The 10,591-nt window shown below is 41.4% G+C and overlaps 1 long non-coding RNA gene across 1 annotated transcript; it reads left to right on the plus strand.

The window, feature by feature from the left end:
* Positions 1 to 2,570, plus strand: LOC123327693. Its single transcript, XR_006542358.1, has 2 exons — positions 1 to 96; positions 1,866 to 2,570. It is a non-coding gene; the product is annotated as an uncharacterized LOC123327693 (long non-coding RNA).
* The last annotated feature ends 8,021 nt before the right edge of the window (positions 2,571 to 10,591 follow it).

Raw genomic sequence — 10,591 nt, forward strand, 5'->3', positions numbered from 1 at the left:
CTACTGTGTGAGGACACAGAGAGAAGGTACTGTCTATGAAATAGAAGCAAACCCTCTACTGATGTCTTGATTTTGGACTTCCCAACCTCCAGAACTGTGAGAAATGTTTGTTGTTTTTAACCCACCCAGCTTATGGTATTTTGTTATAGCAGCTGAACAAACTAAGACACAAGGTCTAGTTCAGGCATTGCACTGGAATGGCTGAGTCACATGTGACATAGTCTTCCTATGAGCTATCCCAACATGTGGGAGATTTTAAGTTTAACGTGTCCACTGTCATCCCAAAGTGTATAAATTCCAGAATCCATCTTGTTCACTAGTTTATCAAATATAATTTAAATTTAAAACTGATCTTTTAACTTTAAAAGATCAGTTTTGGAATTGACTACTGATGAAGGATTGAAAGTGAATGTTGAATATACAATATCATGGATTTCGTTTTAGACAAAAGTAGAAAATGAACATCCAGTGCTTGCAGAAATGGCTTTATTTTTCCTTTCTCATGAACCTACCTCTGTAAGACTGGTCTCTCTACTCTGAATGTTATTAAAACATAGAGGGACTTCTCTGGTGGTCCAGTGGTTGGGACTCCAAGCTTCCACTGCAGGGGGCATGGATTTGATCCCTAGTCAGGGAAATAAGATCCTGAATACCTCGAAGCATGGGCAAAAGATAATAGGAAGAAACTGTTTAAATATACATGATCCCCTCTTTGTAGTGCTTTCATCTATTCAATCTAGATTAAATAAATTAGTGAGCAAAAAGCAAGCCCACCTACCACATGAAAAACTTTAAATATTAATATATAAAATGCTTGTTTCAAGTACCCATATAAGCATTTACCATGCAGAATTGCTATTTTCCTCCTAATTTTTGTTTCACCACAGCTGTGGAATGACAAAAAAGTACTGAAGCTAAACTATTAATTGCCTGTACTCAGGTGTGCAGTGAACAGCAGACACATTTTTGTGATTTATTTTTTCCTGTGTTTTGTTCTTTGATTATGTCGATTGTAATATATATGCCTGTTGAATCTAATAAAATATATAGGCTTAGTGTTATATATTTTCTCTTTTTTATTTCTTTTTTCTATTAATTCAGTTTTTCTTCTATTTCCAAATGTACTGATCCACCTAGATTAGAAGGGAAAACCTGGTCCTTCATCTCAGAGTTTGAGAAAAACTTCTCCATAGTAACCTGTGTGTTAATGACTACCGTCAAGCCCAGCTAATGAAAAAGAAAGAATGTTATTAATATTGGCTCATATGTGTATAGCATTGGCTACCTGCCAGGCATGTCCTGTGTGCTTTACAAGTATTAGCTAGTTTGCTCTTACCTTGTGAATTAGGTGCTATTGTATCACCGTATAACTGTTGAGAACACTGAGGTTCAGAGAGGTTGAGTCCCTTGCTCAAGGTCACACAGCTCTAAAGCAGAGCCTAGTTCCAGAGTCCACGCTCTGACCCACAGAGGGATGCAACACAGGTGTCGTGGTCATAGTCCTCCACTAAATAACTATGAATTTATGTGAGTCATTTAACTCATGAGGGGAAAAAAAGGAAACATTAGAAAAGACAACAAAAGCTCCAATGCAGAGTCCCTCCCAGGTCCCAGGCATTGAGTTAAATGCTTTCCATGCATGATCTCAATGTCTCCTGAGGGCAGGGTGCTGGAGGATATGGCTTAGGTAGTAGGGGAGATGACTTAGTGGTGTGTGGGCAAGGCAGAAGTCAAGCTGCATCCCATAATGAGAAACTCTTGCTTCTTCAAGCCTGTGACTCCTTCTGATCACATCTGGGCAAGTCTCTTTGGTACAAGCCTTATATGACTTTCTCACACTGGCTTATTTCTTTTTGTTCCAAAAGGAGAGCAGGACTGAGCTGAACACCTTCTCTGGAAACAAGATCTTTTTTATTTCCACTGCACCTTCGATTTACGGCGAGTCATTCTCCATTGACGATAAAGATGTAAAATTTTCTTTCAAAATGTATTTAAGTTTCAGAAGTGAGCTTTGGAAAAATACAGAGAGGATATAGTTCTTACATGGACTTAGCAAAAGTTATAATGAATGAAGTTTGACAAATACTTCCATATCTTTCAACAACCTGGGAAGACAGGTACAATTGTTCTCCATTTATAGGTAGGAGATCTGAGGTTCTGAAAAGTTCAGTAAACTTCCGAAGGCTATTCTATAGGAAGGTGACTATTGGGATTTCAACGTAGAAGTGTCTGCATCCAAAACTAGTGAGTGCCCTTACCTGTTAGATACACTGCCTCCCTTAGATGGCAATCATGCTTGCTTCCTCCTAGGACTGTGACTCAGAGCCCTCTGATTGTATTTCATGATAAAACCAGCCGTTCTCATTGTATGCGCCTTGCTGCTGGTCCTCCGTAAGGTCCTCCTCTGGGTAATTTCATTGTAATACTAAGATGCTGTTTATCTCTTTTGCTCTTGTTCTCTCACAAGTGTACAAGGAAGTTTTTCCTGAGGCTGCATGGCATGTGCTATCACAACAGATTGAATGTAGAAGTAGATAGGAGAATCCAGCTACCTTCGATAAGCCAAACATTAAAAGGACGAACAAAAACGTAAAACAATGTCATTCTTTTCATGAAATCTTTTTAACTTGTTGGCTTGTTTTAGAAAACACAGCTATTTTTTGTTTTTGTTTTGTAACTTTTAAACTTTATTTTGTGTTTGATGGCATGGCAACCCAACTCCAGTACTCTTGCCTGGAGAATCCCATGGACAGAGGAGCCTGGCAGACCACAATCTATAGGGTCGCAAAGAGTTGAACATGACTGAGTGACTAACACACACAGCCAATTAACAATGTTGTGGTAGTTTCAGGTAAACAGCAAAGGAACTCAGCCATACATATTTTTATTGTTTTAAATTGGCGTAACTTACTTTACAATGTTGTGTTATTTTCTTCTGTACTATACGGTGAATTAGTGATATATATACACACATCCCTCCCTCTTGGACCTCCCTCCCACCTTCCAATATCCCACCCCTCTAGGTCATGGCAGAGCACCAAGGTGAGCTCCCTGTGCTATACAGCAGCTTCCCACTATTTTGCACATGGTACTGTATATTTGTCAATGCCCATCTCTCAATTTGTCCCACCCTCTCCTTCCCCTGTCCCTGCTCTGTGTCCACAGTTCTGTTCTCTATATCTCCATTTCTATTCCTGCTTGCAAACAGGTTCATCAGTACCGTCTTTCTAGATTCCATATATATGCATTATTGTACATAATGTTTTTTTTTTTCTGACTTAATTCACTCTATATGACAGACCCTGGGTTCATCCACATCACTACAAATGATTGAGTTTTGTTCCTTTTAATACAGCTGTTTTATTTTTTTAATTTAAATTTATTTATTTTAATTGGAGGCTAATTACAATATTGTATTGGTTTTGCCATACATCAACATGAATCCGCCACGGGAATACAGCTGTTTTAAATTAAAAAAAAAAACGTGACTGATGTTAATGTGTAGTAGGTTTATTGTTCTTTTTACGTGAATAACTAAATACACATTTATCCATCTTAATTTTGAATGTATTAAACATCAGTATGTACTGGATAGCCCACATAAACATCAGTATGTAGTGGATAGCCCACTTTTGGGGGGCCATCAAGAACATAAAGAGGTCTTAAGATGTAAAGTATGTGGTAGGATAATATTTTTTAATATTAATGGAAACTTTTTTCCCCCAATATTTCCACCCTTCCTTTCCTCCCCTCTCCATTTAAGTAGGTAATTATGATTCATGGCTTCAGGGGAGGGACACTACCAAATGGAAAAGCAGAAATAGGGACTGCTGCTGCTGCTAAGTCGCTTCAGTCATGTCTGACTCTGTGCCACCCCATAGACGGCAGCCCACCAGGCTCCCCCATCCCTGGGATTCTCCAGGCAAGAATACTGGAGTGGGTTGCCATTTCCTTCTCCAATGCATGAAAGTGAAAAGTGAAGGTGAAGTTGTGTCTGACTCCTAGCAACCCCATGGACTGCAGCCTACCAGGCTCCTCCGTCCATTGGATTTTTCAGGCAAGAGTACTGGAGTGGGGTGCCATTGCCTTCTCCGGAAATAGGGACTAGCTTTTGTCAAAGCTGAAACCTACTATGGAAACTCTGCTAGGTGCTTTGAGGCTGGAATATCAGAATACAGCAAGTGCCAGTGAGAAAACATAATAGCAATATTGAGAGAGGGCAGTTTTCCCAGGACTAGAAAAAATAATTCTCATCTCTTTAGGATGGGTGTGGGAAGAACAAAGACAAAAGAGAGATCAGGAGAACTGAAAGAAGACTGGGCTGAAGAGGCCAGGAAGACAGAAAGTAGGCACTGCTCAGCCACAGGGGGCATCTTCCAGTGTCTGGAGCCATGTAGAAGCTGGAAAGTGTCACTGCCTAAACCCAGCGTCTTTGAAGCCACTCCCCCTCCATCCTCAGGCCAGTGCTCAGGAGTGACACATTCTGATTCCCCCAGCCTGGACACCCGCACCCCCAGAACATCCCTGGACCATCAGAAGCCCAAGTGGGAGGTGACTGGGGCTCCGGGTGCCTTGAGGAGTAGTGGGGGGCCAGGTAACAGAAAACAGCTCTGGGCCCTGTAACTGCAACGTCTGATTGGAATCAGCTGCAGACTGCCCTGAGCTGGAAGAGTAGGTTTTGCAAATTTTAGGAGCACCAAACATACCTGTTGGCTGATAAGCAAATAAGAACTTGAGTTCTAGCAGAAACTGCCAACTGATGGCCATGTCCTTGTTTGACCCACAGGTGAGTGTTCTTGGTCCAGTACAGGGGATTTTCTTAGTTAGTTGGTTTGTTCTCATTAGATGCTCTGGGAGGAGTTCATGTACCATCCAGGGCCCGCTGTCCTTTCTCCCACTCAGGCCCTGCATTCACCAGCATTCCCTGCCAGGCCCCTGAGGACATCTGACTTTTCGGAGCTCTGCAATATGAAGTGAGTGATCTATAATAGGAGGACTGGTCAAGGGGAAACCCTGAAACTACATGGAATTGTGAACCTCTGCATTTTTCTGAGGACAGCATCTAAACTTTTATCAGCTACACAAAGGACTCTCTGATGCCTAGGTTAAAATCCTGGCCACTGTTTACTGGCTGCATGACCTTGACATGTCACTTAACCCGTCTGTGCTTCGTTTTCCTCATCTGTAAAATGGGGTTGTTAATAGTATTTAACTCTCAGGGTTGATGTGAAGATAAATGAGCTGTGTGTGTGCTCAGTTGTGTCTAACTCTTTGTGACCTCATGGACTATAGCCCACCAGGCTCCTCTGTCCATAGAATCTTCCAGGTAAGAATACTGGAGTGGATTCCAGGCAAGAATCCTTCTCCAGGGGATCTTCCTGACCCAAGGATCAAACCCTTGTCTCTTGTGTCTCTTGCAAGGACAGGCAGATTCTTTACCAGCTGAGCCACCAGAGAAGCCCATATAAAGCACCTGGAATGGAAAACCCTTCAGAAATGTTGACTATCATTATTATCAGGGAGGTAGACTGTTGTGGGTTGGGTGGAACCCCAGTGTCAGGGGGGCCAGCCTAGAGCAGAGAGATGAGTGAGGGCCCATCTTCAACATGTAGCCTGTGCAGCTCTCAGAACTCACTCATTCAGCACACTGGAGACAAACAAGTCCTCTCTGCATGTGACCAAAAAGGCTGCCAGCATCTAGGATGTGTGTGCCTCTCTTATCCTGGGAAAGATAAGGATCTGCAGGTGGCAGTCAGAGGGACCTGGAGCCATGATCTTGGAGACCACAGTTCTGCCCTGGAGACCAATGCTGCCTTAGCTCTAGGCTTGAGATACACAGCTGGGCAGCCCAGGGAGCAGAAAGCATAGCAGAGTCCATCAGAAACTGGAATCCTGTTCCACCACTTTCTAGCTGAGTGTACTTGAACAATTTACTGTAAGACTCCCTAAGCCATAGCTTCCTCTTTTGAGAAATTGAGGAATAATATACCCACTGTACCAATTCAATAATATAACATAAACGAAACACTTAGCAAGGACAGAGTCCTCAGGAAATGGAGCCAGGGTTCTGGCAAAGTGTGTATTCCCGACGCAGGGCTCATAGAGTCTAATTGGATGGGGATCCTCAAAGAACAAAGGGGAGATAGCCTTTAACATCTCTTCCTTTTCTTTTTTTTTTTGCCTCATGGCACGTGGGATCTTAGCTCTCCAACCAGGGATCCAACCGTGCTCCCTGCATTGGAAGTGGTGCACCTTAATCACTGGACCACCAGGGCAGTCTCTCCTTTCTCTTCTTGATGATGTGACCGAAACAGCTGACCCAGCCCAGCTTTGCCTCGTTTTGTGGTTGAAATGCAGCATGTTAGAGGTTCCTTGTTCTCAAACCCAAGTTCCCAGAAGAGGAAATTTATTGGCTAGCTCCTGTAACATACTCAGACCTGCCACTGTCAGCCAAGGTGTGTATATATGGGGTGGGAGAGGGAGGAAAAGAAGTGAATGTTACGAATACACAGGCTCAACCAGTTCGTATAAGAAGAAAGCCAAATGGCTAAGGGACACCTGAAAAGATACTCATCTTCACTAACATTCAAAGAAATGCAGATTAGCCAACAATGAGAAGTGCTCATTTTTTTTTTCTTTTTTGACATCATATTGGAAATTATGAAAAATAAAGATAATTATAGGAAACTTGTTAAGAGTATAAAGTGATATGACTTTTCTGGTTTGCTATTGAACATCATGTCATATTTTTAAAATTAATTTTTATTGGAGTGCAGCTGTTTTACAATGTTGTGTTAGTTTCTGATGCATCAGACATACACATGTGCATGTCCCCACCCTTTTGGACTTCCTTCCCACTTGGGTCACCACAGTGCGTAGAGTTCCCTGTGCTATACGGTAGGCTCTCATTAGTTACTTATTGTATGCACAGTATCAATGGTATATTTGTTGTCATATTTTAAATGTTCATAAACTTTAACCCAGAAAGTCTAGTTGAGGAATTTATCCTAAACAGATAATTAGAACATGCCCAGGCATATATACATTGTATATATGTGTGTATATAGGGCTTCCCTGGTGACTCAGATGGTAAAGAATCCACCTGAATGTGGCAGACCAGGTTCAATCCCTGGGTTAGGAAGATCCCCCGGAGAGGAGAATGGCGAACGGCCACCCACTCCAGTGTTCTTGCCTGGAGAATCCTCATGGACAGAGGAGCCTGGCAGGCTATAGTCCATGGGGTTGCAAAGAGTCGAACACAACTGAGCGACTAAGCACAGAGAGAGCATATATATAGATAGATAGATAGATACATATGCATATATGCATGCTAAGTCACTTTAGTTGTGTAGAACTGTTTGTAACCCTATGGATTGAAGCCCATCAGGCTCCTCTGTCCATGGGATTCTCCAGGCAAGAAAACTGGAGTGAGTTGCCATGCCCTTCTCCTGGGGATCTTCCCGACCCAGGGAGTGAACCCACATCTCTTATATCTCTTACATTGGCAGGCAGATTCTTTACCACTAGTGCCACCTGGTAAGCCCATATATAGGTATTTATTGCAATATTTTTAATATTAAAGAAAAACTTAGAACATAATAGATACCCTTCAATGGAGGGTAGAGATTATGGTATAATACTACTGAGAGGTTGTTATAAAAGGTGAGGTAGATTCGTATGCAAGATGTGCATGGCAAGCTGTTTAAAGTAAAAAAAAAAAAGCAAACCATAGAAGAGAGTAAACAATGTGATTTCATTTTTGTCAAAAACATACAGTATATAAGACACACTGTACATACTATCTTAGAAATGTGTCTGCATACACACTGTATGTATTTGCCTGTGTATGTTTGTGTATATTACATAATATATAACACTTACACATTATTTGTGGTATAACAGTTACATATTTATATATATATATGTATATATACATGTATAGATGGTGGCACTGGTGCTAAAAACCCAACTGCAAATCCAGGACATGTAAGAGATTCGGGTTTGAACCCTGAGTTGGGAAGATCCCCTAGAGTAGCAAATGGCAACCCACTCCAGTAGGCTTGCCTGGAGAATCCCATGGACAGAGGAGGGTTATGGTCCATGGGGTCGCAAAAGATTCAGACGCAACTGGAACGACTTAGCACAGCACCCATAGACATCTGTAAGGACACAGATATAAAACTAATCATTGTGTCCATCTCTTGGAATGGATAGAATTATGGAAAGCCTTCACTTCCTGCTTTATTCATTTTTATAGGATTTAACTTTTTAAAAACAACCTGAATTATTTTTATAGCTAGATAAAAAGAAAAAAACTAGTAAGATACTCTATTTCAGCGGGTCAAGAGAGTATAGATTTTTTATATAAAAGAGAAACATTTGCTATTTTAAAATTAAAGAAGGACAACACAAATCCAATTTCCTAGTGGTAATAGATATAAGAGGAGGCAACACAGGCTGCCCTCGCCCAGGGCCTGGGATTATTGAGTGAGAGCTTTTCCTCGGGTGGAAAGGAGAAAAGTCAGCTTCTCCTGGTACCACAGAGTACATTACCTCTGTCCTGTTGGGAGATTTTGGCTTACCCACAACTCAAGGATGTTCCCCCTTCTTCAATAGATGAATTAAGGAACATAATTGAATTGAACTCTTCAGCTCAAATCTACAGATAATATACTTTTGTATTTACATATGAAAAGAGGAGGAAGATAGTAAGTGGTGAGAGCTGAGGTGTACAGTTAAATGAGGGGTCAGATACAGAAAGAACCAGAGGCCAACCTGGGAAAAGTGAAGGTGGCCTGGTTCAATTTCAGTGACATGTTTATCTGCTGTCCATCACAGATTTGTGTGGGACCTTGGGGCCTTTTTAAGAAACTTGAATAGGTTGGGAAATTGAAACTCTTACTGGCATTATTATTACTTTTTAAGTATTTCCCTTCAGATTCTTCCTTTTTTGATAGGAACATGCTAAATATTAAAAGAGGCCATTGTGAGAAGCAGGGAAAGATAAATTAGAAGTTTGGGATTAAGATATATACACTACTATATATAAAATAGATAACCAACAAGGACCTACAATATAGCACAGGAAACTCTACTCAATATCTTATAATAACCAAATATGGAAGAGAATGTAAAAGTAGAATATATATTTAATATACATATAACTGAATCACCTTGCCATGTACCTATAACCAATACAGCATTGTAAATCAACTATATTTAAATAAAAATGTTTAAAAAATCCAATCCAACAGAAACAAATAAATGAATATAAATAAAAGAGCCATTGTAATTTCTTTCAATACCATAGTGAATTTCAGTGGGAAAACAATGATTGTTGTTGAGTAGGCCACTTTACAAGAATGCCTCAAGTTCACACATGGCAGGAGATCTGTATTAATTTGGCATAGATAGAAAACAATTTCAATGAACAGTCTTTTGTCTTTGTTTGTAGTAGACAGTTCACCAATGATGCATTTTAGAGCATTGTTCACCAACAGCATTAGAAGTCAATTTCACCGTATTACTTTTTCAAATCTCTAACACCTGGACAGGCAGACTCGTGGAGAATAAGACCCATTTTATCCTTCTCTTTTTCTTTTTGAATTCCACTCTAAGCAAGAAACATTTGCTTAATGCCTACCTAGGGACTTCAACATTGCTAGCTCATATAATGGCCTTCCAAAAATGTCTACAGTAATGGGAATGTTGGGGATAATATACCCTCGGCCATACTGCAAAGACAGCTTTTTGAATGATTGTTCATATAAAACCTGCCAAATTGCTGATATTAGCATTGGTCATTCCTTACATTATGAGATTTTGAAGATGAAAATAATAACTGGAGACAGCAAGAGCTGGCAGGTCATCTTATTCAGCTCCCTCAGGTAACACATGATAAAATGAGTCTCTGAGACAGCAGGAGCATTGTCTAGTTTCATGACTAAGAAGTGGCAGAGATTTTTTTTTAATTCCAAATCCTATGCTGTTATTATTACCACTCAGCCTGCCTCTCTCAGACCAAAGTCTGTCTCAGAAATGCCAGACATTCCCTTCTCCCTACCCACATTCCACATTGGAGTCTTTGCCCCACTCCTCACCCTGGGAGGAGTGGTACTACCTACCATGTGACTGCGCCCCACCAGTCTCAGTGACTGACCCAGGGATAGACGTCTGACCTCAGCTGGGCTGAACGGATACTCTCCCAAGAATTTGGAACAGGGACAAAGAGGCTGAGTCATTGTGCTGTGAGGAGCAGAGCTGCAAGGTCACAGCCAGCGGGTCTCCCACAGCAGCCCCAGGCCTCTTCCTAATGAGTGAGGGGAAGCTGAGAAATCATGAGTCAGCAGAAAAGGTCCATCTACAGAAGGATGGAGCAGGTGCTCTGAGGCAAAGAGAGACACTGTCCATGTCTGCGGGCTAAGTCGCTTCGGTCACGTCTGACTCTACGTGACCCTATGGACTGTAGCCCGCCAGGGTCAGCTGTCCATGGGATTCTCCAGGGAAGAATACTGGAGTGGATTGCTGTGCCCTCCTCCGGGGGATCTTATCGACCCAGGGATTGAACCCATGGCTCTTATGTCTCCTGCAT

This window comes from Bubalus bubalis, chromosome 10, assembly GCF_019923935.1.
Source record: "Bubalus bubalis isolate 160015118507 breed Murrah chromosome 10, NDDB_SH_1, whole genome shotgun sequence".
Taxonomy (NCBI): domain Eukaryota; kingdom Metazoa; phylum Chordata; class Mammalia; order Artiodactyla; family Bovidae; genus Bubalus; species Bubalus bubalis.